Genomic DNA, 19,011 nt, shown 5'->3' with positions numbered 1-19,011 from the left:
TATATAGGTCAAAATATACATGCATTAATGCAACATAACTTATTGTCGTTGGAAAGGCAATCACTATGGCAACGTCACTCAACATTACCCCGCCCAAATTGTCACTTTTTGATATGTCCGATTATAAAATTGCGTGTATTTCTCACTCTAAAATTATAAAAACTTGTGGTGTTTTAGTTTTGTTATCAGGTATAATACATTAAGGAACAGCTTGTGACAGCACAATAGATCAATCACGTCCATCAGACATATAATCAGAACGTGAGATGGTGATTCTACAAGGCACAATGTATCTGAAAAAAACAACAACAACAAAACAGTTACACACTTTAATGCGGACTAACAAGCTAAGGGCTTAACCAGTAGCAAGGATCTAGTAACAGAAGGTAGACAGGAATAGAAGACAGAAAAGAACAGAATAACGACACGAACGGAAGGAAACAGGAAAATAAAGGAGAACCTACAATATGGCATACACGAAAAAAGGCAGAAAGGAATAGAATACAGAATGAAAGGCAGACAGGAATGAAAACTTAACAAGAATAAAATACATACAAGAATACAAAATACCAATAGAAGGCAGACAGGAATAGAAAGCAGAAGAACGAACAAGAAGACAGACACAAAAATAAGGCAGACAAGAATAGAAGGCAGATTCTAATAGAAGGCAGACAATAATAGATCGCAGGTTATAATAGAAGGCAGACAATAATAGAAGGTGGACAATCATAAGAGGCAACCAAAGATCAACATCTTAGTTTGGCATCCAATATGCAAACAGACCGTTTTTCATACAGGTTCAGGTATTATTCGTGGATTTAATCATTTCGTTAACGAAAAAAAGAAAACCGCATCAGGCATTCTAGCTTCAAACCACTAACGTATGATACTCAAGGAACGATAAAGACACTCATCATAATGGGTACAAATATACACATACTTGTCCATTATGTCTTGCTTATAACGACATTTTCATTTTAATAACAGTTTGAAGAATAACATTTTAGCTTAATTATTGTACTACGCAATTTGTCTTATATAGGTAAAATCTGTATCGGTTAATAAATCCATCTAAACCGCTCGAAACGCTCCTACGATCCTTCATATCGCTGCAAAATAAGAGTAGAGAAATGCCTATATCAAGTTCCATTTCCGATGCAATTTATATTGACTTAGAAAAAGCACGAACAGATGTAGGTAATTCACATATTTTCTTTTTTCATTTTGTTATTAGTTATTACTACGGTGTTATGAAACGAGACTTACAGGCAAGGACAAGGCTACGAAAATGAAACATAAAACGAGAATAATAGTGTACTTTAAAGAGAACCAAGCTATTTTACAAGAAGTCTAGGCCTTTACAAAAAATAACTTTCACACATTGTAACTATGGTAATTCTGTTTATCCTTTTTGTCGACAGTGCATGTGTTGTGCTTTTAGATAGTGTATTGGAAACAACGATACAAAGACTTAATACGTCGTTCGATTTATTCAACACATAATTGTGTCGAGCTGTTTCGTGGCATTTCATGAATCTACATAAATGTACAAAATAACACCAACATACACTGATCTACGTACAGGTATTCTTTATCTTCCTATATGAACCTTTACTACCAACGCCAGTAGATGAACCATCGGGTACCATTGCTAACGACTTTTCAACTGAATGTCGAGAAAGGGGATCTAATAAGAAGGACGTTTGTGGACGTTCTATCACTAGGCCTTATGTACTAATTCCGTAAATGATGATTGAATTTGAATGCACGTTGTTGTATCTCAGAATCATTTAACATGGAAACAAGCCCGAAACATTAACAGAGACACTGCTTAAATGCACAAGGCTAAGCTCTAACAGACTCTAATTAAGAGACCCAAAGCGTAAAAAATGTAACAGACAGTTTACACATGCATCAAATATTTTCCCTGAATAAGACTCCGTCACGCGATCCTGCAACTTTTGCTCATACGATTCTGTTATGTTAACTATATTTCTTATGCTTGATTTTTTTATATCAATATCCATTATTTATCATCCTGTGACAATAAACATCCGTTTTCCAACTTGTATCGTTTCAAGAGAACTGAACGTTAAACTGTATTACTATCAATCCCTTATAATACTGTGACGATAAAACTAAAGAATAACGGGATTTAATCATGCAACTTACACTATAATACTTCAAATATTCAAATATCAAAATATTTCCAAACATTCGAATCCTGCCAGTTTTCTATAATGTCAACGTATTTCCTTAAACAATATTGTTTATTATATTTTCAAAGATATTTGTTATCGTTTGTTTCGCAATAAAAGATGTACTTGGGTTTAAACCAAAGGCATTACATTCAAATAAAAAGGTCAAAGTGACCCATTCGGCACGCTATTTAAAAGAGCCATACATCTTAAAATGTCAAAATGCTAATGGTGTTTTGTCACACGTTGCATAATAAACCTAGCAATGTTGAATTCGTCCATGACTTCCTGGTATGACATTATTGTATGTTAAACTTAAAAGCGTTGTGTAATTATACTTTTTTTCAATTTGCGTTAAATCATTTGTGAGAATCGTCTTGATTTATCAGAGTTGTTATATTGATGGTTGAACACTAAAAATCGAGCTGCCAACATTAAGCTTAATAATTTGTCCTTCGTGATCATTGTATATCACTTAGTTATTTTCTACTCTTGACAATTAAATGACGCTCAAATCGATTTAAGAGGGCGTTGACATACACATTTCGTTTTATTAATTAGTTTTTAACATCACTTAAAACTTTTATAACGGATGCTTAAGGTCAAGCTGATCTCAAGATTTGTCGAATTTGCTTTAAAGATCAGTCTTAAATATCACTTAATAACTCATGAAAAGGGAATGACTCCCAAGCTCAGACCGATGCTAGAAAGCGTTTACAATTGCCTTTAATAAAACATCTGTCTTCACATAATTCTATTGTTAAATGTAAAATTTTCATGATCATACTTGTGGCTATATTCGGTTGGCCCGATTACCATTGATAAAACAAGAAATCTGGACAAAACAAGTCATAGTGCTTCAAAAGAAAAGGTAAGTGAGGATTTATATAACACATATCTTTATAATAGTTGTGCTTTGAATATTTGCTTTTCTGGACATGATCTAGCCTTGCCACTCTAGCCATGATCATGTTTTTTTTATATATGGTATGTCTGCGCCGTGCTGCTTGTGGAGTTTTGTGCTTTTCTTCCATGTTTCTTGTTTGTGATTTAATGTTATATGTCTTTGGCGTTTACCCAGTGCCATTAAACCGGGTTTATGTTTAAACTTTTTGCTATTGAGCTTGTTTCTGTAGCTTTTCGCATAAATATTGCATTATTAGTGTCATTACGAAAACTGTAATTGTGTGGAATACCAGCATGTGTGTATATTGCGGATTTCAAAATGTTAACATTATCAATAGTTTATACGAATAGGATTACAGTGACAAGCCCAGCAGTAGAAGAATAACATTTAAAGATATTAAACTTGTATTCTTATAGCATGGAAATGACAGGATGATATTGCGCAATAAATGGACAGACTAACCTTATTTAAACCTTTTAACCTTAATCCAAATGGCCACAAGACAAAACAGTCACTTGCATACAGGAAATATCCATGTACGATGTTCCATCCACCATCGGCCAATAAAACTGATAGTTTAACTTATGGTTTTTCTATTCAGCACGCTACCTAAACAATACAATATCATAAAAATAATTGCCTATTAAATGGAATTCTAAGGCAAAGGTTCAGCGGTTAAACATCTATCAATTTATGACAAAGTAAACTTCTAGTAAAAAATACCTGAACTCAAAAAGCCAACGCTATCAATTATTTCACAGAAAAAAATACTTAAGACTTGTTAAATATTATCTGCGAGCGAGGACACTAGACAAAGCTATTAAGGACCAAATCAGGAGTGTTCAAATGAATAATGCTTGCTTCTTTTAAACAACTTAAACAACATTTTGCTATCTGGGCTATTAAAATACTAGCCAGCCAAATAAAAATGGCTTCAATCCGATTAAGGGTCACTATTGCTTAGCCAAACTGCAAAAGTTACGAATTTGTATATATGTAACTTATTAAAAACTTGTAAAAAATTGTATAACGAATGAAGACTCCAGACAAATCTATAAAGGACCAAATCAGAAAAACTGTTCAAATAACCATAAGCTATCGTTTTATACCCTTTTAGTAATAATGTCCAATTACCAGACCATTTCTAGTGTATTGTTTTTTGGCTTTGCTTGCTTTTGTAGATATCGTAGCAAAATATATTCAAATAGTTATATGAAAATCTACAGAAACCCCGTTTAATGACACAATATCAACGCCAATGACATGTAACACAACACGAAAAAAAACACAAACCAGAAACACAAAACTCCACAAACAACACAATACATATTATATATACTAGGGATGTTTATAAAAGTACCGCCTTGGAACGGTCAGTAGAATGTAAATTTACTGGGGGTTTAAACTAGTTTTTGGGTACAACCTCACTCTTATCCTAACAGTCCCTTATAAAGTAAAAACGTAAATGGTAAATCTTATCAATGTATGCATTAATAAGAGGAGGAACGTTCGAAGAAACCGATATTTACAAATAGGAAAAGCAAAATGTGTTATTTGCAGTATCTTTTCCTCCATAGATATATTTCGCAACACTTTTTCATTTAATGTTGGTGTTTTATTGCTTTTAAATTATCTGACATTATATATTTGCTATACTTCAATGAAAAATTTACTTTAATATTCAGCACGTGATATTCATCCAAGATAGTGTGTAGTCTTAAATGGCGATGTCATTTTGCCATAGCACTAATACCTTTGGTAGAAGCTTGGAAAACATTTGAAGGTGGTAAATAAACATTTATGTGCGAATCGTCGAATTATTTTACAATCTCCAAAGAGGTTTGGCCTTACAAATACAAATAGAGATAAGGCTCTTGTTAATGTTTAATTCCTTTTGTTAAACTGCTAGGCAAGGAAACCTTTTCTTGTACACCATGGTGTTTTCAGCTCGACAAATCCAAAACGCGTTATTATTCAAATTTGTTCTGTACGAATCACGAACATCTTCATTTCATGTCATGATTTTCAAACTAAATCTGTTTAGAAAATCAAGTAGATTAACCATCCATACTAAAATAAACAAAAACCTTGAAATTTTGCCGCTTTTTTATGTAAATGATAAAATAAAAAACGCCGCCCTACTGGTAACATTGGTTATCAATCACTAGCATATTTTCCAAACCTGCATTTGCTTTAAGATTTTGATAATTCGTCTGTTTAAACAGCTTAGTATAGAATGTACTTTATACATGATTCAACAGTCTCCGAATTTTAATTTAATACGAAAATTGAGCTCACGTGGTAACATTTAACAGGCGGATCGCAAAACGAAAATCGACCCGGGTCGAAAAACTGATTATCGCTGAGACACGCAAATAATTGCAAAAAACCTGCACATAGTTTTACTTTAGTGAGTAACATGTGTATTTATTATCGATAACCAGTGTTTTTCTTCAGCGATGACAAAACAAATGAAGCGGCAAATTCTTATTTCCTTCAACTTTGTACTCTGTTCATATAGTTTTACATTAAAAATAAGAGGTATTTATTTACAAAAATGCTGTTCTTACGGCTAAGAGTTCAGTTATAATTGATAAATTTAAGACATAAAAAGTAAGAGTGTCATGGATTCGCACAGAACAAACTCAGGTACCGGGGTATACTTATTTTGGAATTTAAATTTTACAATGAAAAAATGCTTTTGCAACACAGTGTTGTATGCTTTTGTCCGACTTGGCTTACTCTGTAAACCTATTTTTAAGTTTAAAGGCCGTTTAGTTATCGTCGTCAGATTTTAAGATGACAGGAATGCAGCTGGAGAGAAGGTGAACACAAAAAAGTATATATGGAACTTAAAAAATGAAAGAAGCATATATATCAAAGAAGTTAAAACATGTTGAAGCCCTGTCATTGTCTGACTTCGTATCTGGCCGTTATGAGACACTCGGACCAATTATCACGCAACGGTTCGACTTCGCCATATATATTTACCTCTTAACATTCTGACATTTTCTGTAATTGGATATTGAGGTCGTCGTTGGCCACTGACATAGGGTAGGTCTATGTTTGTTCGCTATGTTAATTAGGCAGCTGTTATAGGCAAATTTCTTAATAAGTTTCCCAGACAGTATATATCAAGGAACTCTCAGAGATAATAGATTATCTTTTCGTCGGACTCCTTATTAGGGTTATCAGATATCGAAATGCAATAGTATTGAACCATCAATGAACTATTTTTTTTGTTTATCGGATTTATTCATGTTAAAATAAATAAAACTTTACCTTGGTGAAATTCAAATATGCATTAAGTTAGCTCTTTTTAGAGCAGAGTGTATTTCAGTGATTGATAAAAAAGCGTTTACTCAATTATTATTCTGACTGTAGAACATTTTCTCTTTTGAATATTGATATGTTCAGCGAGAAAATGCGTTTTTGAAAACAACACGCTAGAAAAACTGTTCAAGTTTTATGGTGAATAAGTTGAGATTGAAATTGAGATTTGACTAAAAAAATATAGACCTGAGCCTTACATCATGAACGTATTTTTTTCCCTTTAATTTTAACTATGAATACTTCCGAAAATTTAATTTAATTTAGTAATGACATAATATATTCTAAGATTTAGGACATTTTACAACCATCGTAAATTCGTATGGTACGAAAATTGTCCTATTTCCAAACCGGACCCTCCCGCAAAACAATTAGGGCATCTGTGGTAAATAAAAGCCGTAACCTTATTTTCCCTTGTGGAACATTTACCCCACCTTCACTGAACTAACACGTCTCCAAAGTCATAAATGCAACTTCAGGGGATTATTTTGTAGAGGTTTTCCAGTTAATTTATTGGATAATGGCTATGTGTTATTGTTTATTAACTAAATATTTTCTTATTCCTTGTCTACTTATTGTTTGATTTGATCTAGTGACTAGTCAATTGTGCCGCGGATTTCAGAACAGTTCTCAAGAACGCACACCGTCATTCTTCGATAGTGTCTATGACAGTGTTAAAAATATGACATTATCGCAATGTATATCAGCCAATACGTTTCCAGGTTGTCTTTGCTTCAATCAAATCTAACTGCTTTTTTAACTTGATGATTCCAAAGAAATCCTCTCCTATAATGTAACTTTATGGCATTATAATTTCGTTGACTTGAAACCTACATGAACAATGCCAAAAACAAACCGACAACGCGTGCAAATGTTATAAGATCAAAATAACGGTGGTAAGCATCCATATTCAGAGATGATCTGTCTGCACGAAAGCATTACGAAAAGTGAGCTGAAATGAGATCACGCTGGACTCTGGAGGAGTGGTTAACACATCAGTATGTTGTCTACATGTCCGAGGGCTACAATTTCCATTTAGTTTCCAGACAATAATAACGAAATAACATTGTTTGAGGCTATTACTGTATATAAGCAATAAGACGCCTTGTTACGTACCGATATAATTATATATGTGTATGTGTTCTGATAGAATGTTGTTTGCTACTATACTAAGAATGGTGCACATGAACACTGGTGATAAATAGTATTGCCGTTCTTGTGTCATGGCGTCATGCAGAGCTCGTACAACTTCTGGACTTTCTCAAAACAGAGGGTACTGTTTACATGGTCCGAACCTTAGAAAAAATATCGAAAACAGTTTTCAGAGAACAATGGGCGATACCATATTGAAATCTGGCCTCAGATTGAGAAGTCCTGCAACAACAGTTTATTATTGCGGATTCTGCATTCCTTTCATTACAATGATTTTCGTAAATAATAGAGTTCATGAGTGGACAGACCATCCCAATAACAAAGTATTATATATTTGATAGTGTGTATCATTGACAAATCATATTCATATGCTATTCATTTACACATGTGTATTAAGAAATAAAGTTAACCAATATCTTTGTTATAAGTTGCCATAAATTGCTCAAATGCTGTCTATTTTTGTTTCAATATAGTTTATAAAGTTATCGTTCTAGTTATAATCAATACCAATTAACCGATCAAGGGTTACGCTTTGCCTATTTCAGTGTGTAACTGGTTAAAACGAAATAACCTTTATTCCGTTATGTTTAGCTCTGCTATATAGTTTTGATCGAAAATATCAACCTATCATGTTTTATAATAAAGGTAAGCATAGTTTTGTGCCATAATAAATTCTCGCTCCGAGAAGAGATATTGGGTAATAACATTTAATTCTTGCAATATTATATGATTTTCCATTTAAGCGAGAGAAAAAAAACAAACAATGTAAAACAATCAGGTATATCTCATTTCTTACCGGATCAATTCATTATGGTAAAAAAGTTGTGTGCACCTGCGTTACACAGTGTAATATGAATAAACGCATTAGTATATTTTATATTGAAAAGGGAAAGTATTATATTGTTATTACCACAAATGGCTTTCATTGAAGTATCTTGTACAACTTGAAACTGTGTTTAATTCAATCAATTCAACTTTAGTAAAAGTCTTGAAGACATATCAGTAGGAACATGAAGGAAGTTGAAGAGAACGTTTAAAGAATTATAGGATACATCTTTGCAAGTGTGAAATGGGTACTTCGCTTTTCCGTTGTTGTTTTAGAGGTCTCCCGCGGCCGATTGACTGCCTAATGGATGTACCCCGTAATGCTTAAAACGTGTTTAAATATACATAGTAAGATTTGAGTAGGATAACGTTTGACAGTATAGCTATATTTTGACTTTCAATGTGGTCCCATAAATTTTAACAGTTTAGTTTGTTCATTTTAAATTAGAAGCGCAGCTGAAAGTCAACATTATGCAACCATAAAAAAAGCAGTTTCCTTAATTTTATTTTGCAAGCTTTAACATATTTAAAACTTCTAAAATGATGTAGCGTTAAGTAAAATATAGGAAACTTTAGTAAGGCCGTATATCTGAAAGTTGTTAAATATATCATTTGGTGAAAAATGGTATGATTTTACTGTTGTGTGATTTATGTAACTTTATTATTCTATTACATTGTGTGCTTCCAAAGCACGTAGGGACTGAAAGGAGTATAGACGTTAAGGTGTCGGTCTGTTACCAAAAAGGTCGTTAGGTCGAGGCCCAACAGGGTAGGATTGGTCTAGTGGTATCATTGTCCTTCTTTCAACAAGAGGTCGTGGGTTCCAGCCCAACTAGAGTGGAGATTGGTTAGTAGAATAGGTGTTTGTCTTGAACCCAAAGAGTTCTGGGGTCGAGATCTTCCAGGGAAACGTTATCTTTGCATCTTAACACTGATACAGTTACAGTGTCTGCGCATGAGACACGAATAAGAGTGGTTCATATCGGCTAATTATTCAACTCAAATAAATAATATCAATCATAAGTAGGCGTATGGTCTAATCTTCTTTGGCTTGAGTGTTTTGTATGAACGTGTTTCCATGGAGCTGTTACAGCGTGAATGTAATGCCAACAAACAACAGTTTAATGTTGTAAAGACATATAAGAGTTACCTAGAGATACATTGTCTGCACGAGCGCATTAAAGACAGCTTCTCTAACATGAGATAAACGCTAAAATCCGGAGATGTCGGTTAATAAAGCAGATTTGTATTATACTTGTCCAAAGATTTTTTCGCTTGAAACAAACATTTGCTTAGAGTTTTGATTTTTTATCGGCACTTAGTAGTAGTGTCCTTTCCCATAGCGTCATGATTGCTCTCTATTCACGAGACTTGGCAATAACTATTATTGAAGTTATTTCACTCCCTCACATCAAGTAATTGACATCCACTGTCGTTTTCTAGTAAGTTCCAAATAAGGTTTCATCACGCAACATTCTAAATCAAGGAATATTAACATTGTGTTTCTGGGTTTAATTCAAAGTGTATATAAAAGTCGCTAAATGACATACCGCAAAAATTAATTTTACATCTTCATTTTAAAACCTGTAAATAAATAGATTTCTAAACGCACAAGTTTCATGATCATAATTGTTGCTAAATGGATCAGTCCCCAATGCAATTTCCATTACGCTTGGCAAAACAAAGAACTCTGGGCATAATCAAAACATAGGACCTCTAATAATAAAGTCAGTGAGATGGAAATTGCAGATAACGTTAGGCAGTTTCGGTTTTTATGAACACGCTTCGTTTCGTGTTTAAAATGGCTCTAAACTATTCTAATCTAGAGTTATTTCGCAACTCACCAGAACACATTAACAACAAAGTAATAAATATCAATGGGTTTTCGGACATTCCTCGACATAATCTGACCTTTCAATAATCCTGTCATTACAAAAACCTTTTTAATGGTGTGGAATGCCAGCAAGTGTGTGTATTATAAGTTTCATCACGTTAAATATTTCAATTTTACATCATATGGAGAACATACGAAGGCATGGCCATTACACCGGACAAAGATACGCACATGATTAGACAGGACCACCTTATTTAAATCTAACATCACTGAATATGCCCTCAAAGCAAAAACGTCATTTTCAAAAACAATACTGCAAAAAATGAACAATCCACCACAATGCAGTTTTATAGAGTCACACTATTAATAATACAAATAGTTTGATTTTTGGTATCTCCAATTCGCAGGCCACCTAAACAATGCACTTTATTGCCTAAATGGATTTACAGTGTAAAGGTCCCAGCGTTATCAAATCTGTACAATTTTGAAGAAGTACACATGAAATAAAATTGCATGACCAGAAGTCTGGAGCAAAAGCTACCTATTATTAAACAGGAAACTTACTTAACAATTGCATAACGAACGAGGCCACCTGACAAATATTATAAGGACCAAATTAGAAAAAACTGTTCGAACGACCCTTAAGCATACAACCATTCCGAGTGTATTGTATTTGGGATTTTCTTGCTTCTGTGTATATATTAAAAAATATTGAGGGAAAGTTCAAATCTGATATTTGCATGATATAAAGACGAGATTTGTTTGGTTTAAGTATTCTTTTCGCCAAGATGAACTTTGCAACATTTTTCTATGCAATGTGTGTGGTGAATGGTTTTTTTAGTTTTCTGACTGTCTTTGCTATACTTCCATGGTAAAATACTCTATATTAACAATGTAATATTATTTTCAAGGTATCAGTAACACGAGAATGTAAAAATGTTATTAAATCAATAAACTCGCAACTTAGTTAATTTTTAAAAACAAACATATCTTAGTTTAGTTGGAAATTCTAGAGTAAAAAATGTAATTCAAAAAGTAAAAATTATAAAGTAAATTATGATATTAGCCTCCCAAATCTGTATTATCCTGTTATTTCAAATATGTACCATTTACGTTTTGATTTCGAAATTTATCATATTTTTTTAAACTTTTTTTCTTCTCGTTTTTGTTTTTCTTTATATTTTGATTGCAATGTATCATAATGACCATAAAAATATTTTTCTGAAGCATATCATGTTTTGTCAAGAAAATTTATAGACGACCATAAACAATAATGTCTGCCTGATATTATGCAATTCCTTCAAGTCGTTTTACCTTAGAGCTTTTACCAAGGGAAAGCGATGGATCCATCAGCTCAAATCTCAATCACAATCTCAACTTTTATTAACCATATAAAATATAGTGTGATCCAAAGAGTGGAATGTTTTAGAGCAAAATGAGTTATCAAAATGTCAAAGATGGTTAGTTCTAGAGCGAAAAACTGTTTCCGAATAATTGCTAAAAAAGGGTGTTGTAATGTTATTTCTTGTTGAAGAACATGATTTCTTTGGAATTAACCAAAGCTTTTGATCATCATATTCTATGAGAGAATGCTCGTTTTGAAACAGTAAGACATATATGATTTTGAATAACTTTTGTAAAATGACAAAAAAGGTTAAAAGCAACTTAATTCTTAATTTCAAATTATTTTTGCCAAAAAAAATACGACATGATTCAAAATGTTTTAGTCATTAAAAAAACAATGGCTTTATGTTTGAAAGGACCCCAATATCAAAACAAAAATATAAGTCAAATCTTTAACTCAAGCTGGACCCATTTTCCCACATGACACCATGGCATGACTCAAAATTACTTATGTTTTACTAGTTCTAAAAGCGCATTCTCTTGTTTTTAGAGCTCAAAATGTACTTAATTTATAACTAAAAAATATTAAATTGGACTCGAGAAAAGAAGTTTTTGCTATTTTCAAAATAAATAATTTGGATATTTATAACGGTTCTTCATACTTCTTTTCGTCGATAGCTTCTCTTGTGGATCTGTTTATAAGCTTGTGACAATATCGCCATTTAGAACACCTGTACGTTTTAGTAGTGGCATTCTTTTTTGTTTAAATTAATACATGCACATGTCTAACAAATATAAATTTTGAGTGATCAACCTTTAGCTTACTAATTAATAGATTTATGAAAAATAGACATTACTTGTAATATGATTGTTACCGTGTATTTAATAGCGGCAAATGAAAAATATTAAATGACTGGTGACTGCTTAAAAATTTACAGATCCACTATCGTCTCATAAGGTACAAACTACCGTGTTTTCTTCAATGTCTTCACCAAGTTAAATACAGTATCCTTCATAAAAACCACTGTTTTCGATATTTAAACATCTTTTTTGGGTATATTAAACAATTGTATTAATTGTGGTTCATCTTTCTTGGGAATAAGAGTTCGTGTTTGAAGTTAGTCCTTGTTTTATTGAAATTAAATTAAAATACAAATAACGTGATGTTTCGAAAGAATTCATCGTCTAGAATGCAATTGGATGCCTTTGAATTTCGTTGACTTGAAATATACATAACTAAACACAAAAACACACCGACACAGCAAACGAATTTTAAAAGCAAGATAGAAGAGGTACACAAAATGCATTTAGAGATGATATGTCTGCACGAAAGCATTAAGACATGACAAAAGGGCTGAAAAGAGATCTCGCCGGACTGGTGGAGTGGTAAATACTAATATGTATTTTATAACTTCCCAAGACTATAACGTCTGAATTTTTTACGCAGTTTTCAAACGCGGATATTGAGAAACCAAAAAAAAGCATGGTAGACACTACAATCATTAAAAAACATAAGGACGTGTTGTAGCGCATCAATTTAATTACATTAATTACATTCGTGTGTTTGTTCTAACACAGTTTTGCCTACAACTAAGATAAGAATGTCGCAAATAAAAAATAGTGAAAGATAACACTTACCTTGCTCCTATACCTTGCGGAGTGCCTGTATAAATGATAGAAAGCTCAGCCGTACTAAAATAAAATTATTACGCCTTTTTCTATTTTGAAACCAACTGTTTATTGTGTGTTCATTTATAAGTAGATATGTTTGCAAGGAATATTGCTTTTACTTTATTTCATTTTGCAATGTTAAACAGTCGTAAAACCTAAAAGGATGTAAATATAGCGTGAAGTAAAAATTAGTTTTGGTCGATTAACAGCTTTTAAGAGTTCTATGGCTATACTTGTGTCATCAACTTATATAAACTGAGACGGTTTCTTTCTATATTAACAAAAAAAAACGTTATTTTAAGTTTTTATTGAGGGAATGTCTGTCCATTAAGCTAGTTTCTGTCTGAACATTAGCTTTAATGTCTTGTAAAATACCCCGACTTTGTCGCTAATTTGCATTGTTTCTTTTAACTTCAACGGCTTCTGTAAGATAATGGGGAAATGCAAGAGAAAAGCAATTGACCGATTTTCAATGTTTTTTACGCTTGTTGGAGCATAAAGTATTATGTTTGAAACTATCCATACAATTTTCTTCTGCACAAGCACCTCGTAAAAATACATTACATAAATATTGAAATATTGGTCATTTTCCAAAATCCACGTGCTGAATTTAGATAACTGGTCCATGGCAGTATAGCAAAGACTGTGTCAGAATATTATCAAATACAATGGCACATAGATATAGGATGAGAGGATTTTGATAGATATTTCTTTTGAATCAAATGGTGCATAAACCATTTTTTTCTTATTGTTAATATCAGTCTCGTCGAACGTTGTAAATAAAAAAAGCCAAATCATAGTACAACCGAAATAATGGTATTACTAGCTTGTGGGTGATTTGACCTGTCACAGTTTCTGCTCTGAAGCATTCCTTTACAGCTTGTCCTTGTGTAATTTTACAAGGCATAAGAAAGTATCATTATAATTGGTGTGAGGTCCTTACATGTGATCACGTTATTGTCAAGTCATCTTGTATTTAGTAAATCGCTTTGTTCTGTCGTACCGTTGCCTTAAATTCAATTCCAACTCTAATTGTTTAATGAATGCAACTACAATATTATGCTTCTAAGGTTGCGCGCTAATTGTAGACTCCAGATAAAATCATCTCATATAAGGGCTCTAGTGGTTATGGTTATGATAAGACTGGTGTGATGGCAGAATAAACAGAATAAACGTTATGGTGATTTTCGTATGTTATTGCAAATGCCGTTTTTATCTTCCCAACACTTGTACTGAATTTTGTTTGTGTTCAGATTGCACTTGCAAACCCTTTTGATGTTCAATTTAACATATTTAACGTTATGAACTCCCCCATTTACGCACTTACTTCATTATTGTTTTTTTCGTAGACCGATTCCAAATAATCCACCCAAACATAGTTTCATAAAGAATATAAAGATAATAAAAAAGAAGCTTATAGTGTTATTTGCTTTTTGTATGTTTTGTTTTAAACATGACATGTTCTACATCAATTTTACGCCTTACGGTTCTGAGAAATGCATAAAGAACACATAAACAGTAATAAGAGCGTGCTTTTTCGGCCTTCGGTCAAAGTACGCGCCTTACATTTTTAAGTGATTGTCACATTTAAAGTCTAACATATATATGATTTCTAATGATAGAATTTCTCAAATGCAGAACTATCCCTTAAAGCATCTGTGCACTAGATGATCAATTTGCAAGAAAAAAAGAAAACTGTCATAAACTTGGTATTATTGTGTACAATGCATTGAAACTTACTAACTGAACTACCACATATTTTACAATTTATTTAAGTTCAGCAGTTATTTCGTATTTTTCCATTAAAAAAGGTTATTGGGTATGTCCACCTAGTAGAATTCATTCCTTATGCGTGATTGGCTAGTCGGTGTTATCACGTGATATTACCGAGTTAGGTTAATTATGTCACCCGATTAGAGTAAGCCGTCGTACCTCAGTGGACACAACACTTTCTTGCATACCGGACGTGTGCTGGAAAAACTCATCTTACATACCCCATGTAAGATGAGTCTCACGCAACAACGCGGCACTTCTTATTTCTTTTATTGTATGGTTTATGAAAAGTATATTATGCAATTTCAATAAAGCAGATTCAAAAATATAAGTACACAATACTTTGAATTAAAATTGAAAATAAACAATTGTAAAAACGCGATTTTTAAAGGAACTATTTGACGTCGATAGTGATTTAAAATTACTGCGCTTTATGACGTCAGTACACACGGTCGCACGCGCTTTTTGGTGAAATGTACAAAAAATGCGTTTTCTACGTATTTTTTTCCACAAATTTTATAATTTTAGGTATGCAAGTAAAAATATCAATCATGTTTTTCCGGTCCTAATCGAAAAATCCGACCCTCGGGCACGCTGCGTGACCGGTTACTCGGCAAGCCTCGTTACCGGCTTTCGCGCGTGCCCTCGGGTCGGATTTTTCTATCCGTACCGGAAACACATGATAGATACTTATAGGACTGCAATTTTGGCGACACGGGTTCGAACCCGGTCTTAGACACAATTTTTTTTCACATCTTGGTACTTTTTTACACTTATGATATCAAAGCGTAACACATTCTATTAAATAATTGTCCTGAGATTCGTTCCAGAAAAATACTTTTTTTTGGTGCCAATCTGGTGTACAGTCCCTTTGAACATCAAGCGTCTATATATATAACCTAAATGCATTACAGGGAAGAAATAAGCTGACTTTGGTATATTTAGTTACTAACAAATGAATACACTACTGTCCAGGAGCTTAACTTTGCTACACGCCTTAATAAATTTCCGAGAACAGACTTCCCTTCCCTTGAGTTACTCATTAATAAGTATACTGTACAACGCCAAGTTGACACTCTTAGAAACTGAAGCAGGTGGTGACCGAATTCGGTTTCAAGTTTTATAGGTATCAGCTTTTGTAAAAGTACACAAGTTGTGTTCGAACGAATTACATTTGATAGATAAACCTTTCATTCGCGTAAATATTCAATATGATTCGGGCTACATTCTATTATCATGGTCATAGTGATTTTGTAAATATAGGAATAATAAAGGTCTTGTCCCAACAAGAAAAATTAGAAAATTACTCTCATACTTGACTTTAAGAAAACATTCATTACCAATTGTAATGACTTGAAACAATGTTTTGTTAGATATGCACGCTGATAGTGCGGTCTATGGGAAATGTATGCTAAATAAATAATATTGCGTGATGTGACACAATATAGGCTGATTCTATTCGTGGATGGCAAATACATGGTGTGAGAAAATGACTTTTATTAGACTATGTACTGCCGAGTCGTGTGAACAAATGGCAATAAAAACCTAATAAGGACTCAAAAGTCACAACAAAATGTTGGTTCATGTGTATTTAACCAAACCAGCTATTGTACTTCTGATATCACGACTTTGGAATAATTAGATACTTGACATGATCGTACTAGTTTCTAGAAGGAACTTAAAAGGTCACGTTGACTATTATAGGAGACCATGAACATGATATATATATACATTTTAAAGGTCGTTTTTATTTAGGGATGTGTCGTTTGCTTGTATATCAATTCTTAAAGTGCATTTGCAGTGCCAGATTAAGTATCTCACTTGTCATGCGTGTGTTATTTGCTACTTACTGAAAAACAAATCCCATTGGTATGATAAAAATACATACTTTTATGTTATTATAAACAGCACAGTTGTTATTTTGTTATTAATAACTCTATAAAGATGTCAAAAATAACCTTAAGTTAGGAAATGATTTATAGAGAAATAAATTCAATCAATAAAGCCCAAGATCACCTGAACGTTAATTCCATTGGAAACAAGTGTGACAATGTGTTCTGTTTTTGTAATTTGATGATACAGAGAAAATAAACTTATTTATTTATCAACATCTCCTGCGTCAAGCTTTAATCTAATATCTGAAATATTGACTGTGCATCTCCAAATACGGATGTTAAGTTAATGCATGTATATTGATATTGTAACGCTATTCTGTGTTTCCGTGATTTTTATAAGCTGTCCGCAGTTGCTTCCTCGCAACAAAACTAAATACTCTATGAGTTTTTTTGAAAATGACGCTACAAATACCAGCAAACGCTTGTGCCTAACACCGTTCCAAGGCGGTACCTAACAATCCATGGTAAACATACCTAGTTGTTTATATATATAGTATGTATGCGCTGTGCTGTTTGTGGAGTTTTGTGCTGTTCTTCCATGTGTCTTGTTTGTGATTTATTTTGTTCTATATTTTTGGCGATTACCCAGTGCCATTAAACCGGGTTACTGTTTAAACTTTTTGCTACTGAGCTTGTTTCTATAGTTTTTCACATAAGTATAGCCTTATATTCTGGAAGAGACTCGCTGATTTAATTGAATAATAAAGTACAGTTCCCGAAAATCATACTGTTTTATAACGTTAATAATAGGTTTTCATTGTAATTGTTATGTCTTAATGATATTTGAAAATTGCTACACTCGCTCACTCCTTAAAATAGTTAAGCATATGCATTGATATGTCATTTGAGGGAAGTGCAAACACAATTATAATCGAATAAGTGTAGTACATATTAACTAGGACCTTTATATTTTTTTCTACTCGAAGATATTCTAAGTCTGCGTAAGACTGATAAGTAACAGTAATCGCAAACGCTTTCGTCAGAATAGAGCTAAATGAAATTACATTAAATTAATTGCCACCGCCCTCTACCACCGTATTGAGCATAACAGTCATTCCACTTTCAAGAGTTACAACGTTGTGTTCAATGATTACGAAGGACTTCAAATCATAAACAATAAATACAATGTAAACAACTTAGGTGCTAATGTGAAATCGGCTGAACAATTATAGCGCTGTTTAAACATGAACAATCTAAGAAATCGATTAACACAATTTGAAGTAAAAAGGAAACCGATATCATTTCACATCGCATTAATTTTTAAAGTTGTAATGACATAAAAACGTCACTCGCTCATGTTATCATATAATAAAGCATTGTTTGATCAGTAAAGAAACATGTGAAAACACATTATTATGACTTTTTCATTTTATTTAACGAGCAATTGCTCTGATAGATAGCGTGACAGCACGGTTCACTCTGACCTATTTTTTTTTAAAAGGTAATGATTTTGGCTTTGCTAAAAATACGTCATTTCTTTCTAGAAAGCGCTATAAAAGAATAGTTCAGCAACTAAAATGCACAAAATCTAAAGCAGTGAAACCTCCCTTTTTCAGAAGTTCGTCGACACAATTGAAATTGGTATATTTGAAATTGAAAGTTTAACCGTCTGATAGAAACGCATTCATAATTAAGTCCCATTTTTGTAAATAACAGTATTTCGGTCGCCTTAGGATATGATTAGTTTATTATTTCTTTCAGAATCTAATTCGTCAGAATTATAATAAGATAGCCTTAGTTACATAGTTGTATTGTTTAGATAATCATAGTATCGTAGTTTATTGTTTTGTTTAGTAACCATTGTAACATAGTTTAATGTTTTGATTTCTTTAAATAATAATTGTTTGTGTCATGACAGAACAAATTATATATTTCATACCCAAGCAGCACGCATTAAGAAAGCAACTACATAAAACAATCATAACACTCATGCTCTATTTAAGGCGGTTTGTGTGAGGTAGGTTTATTCTAAAATACAACGTTCATTTATATGTAGAAAATCATTGCATATAATCGAGTGGTCGGGCGTCTAACAAATGTTTAGGATTTTCCTGGAATTACATCTCCATACAGAGAAAAACG

The sequence above is a fragment of the Mya arenaria genome, chromosome 9 (genome assembly GCF_026914265.1).
Source record: "Mya arenaria isolate MELC-2E11 chromosome 9, ASM2691426v1".
In the NCBI taxonomy this organism is placed as follows: domain Eukaryota; kingdom Metazoa; phylum Mollusca; class Bivalvia; order Myida; family Myidae; genus Mya; species Mya arenaria.
Note: the sequence above shows the minus strand (reverse complement) of the source record.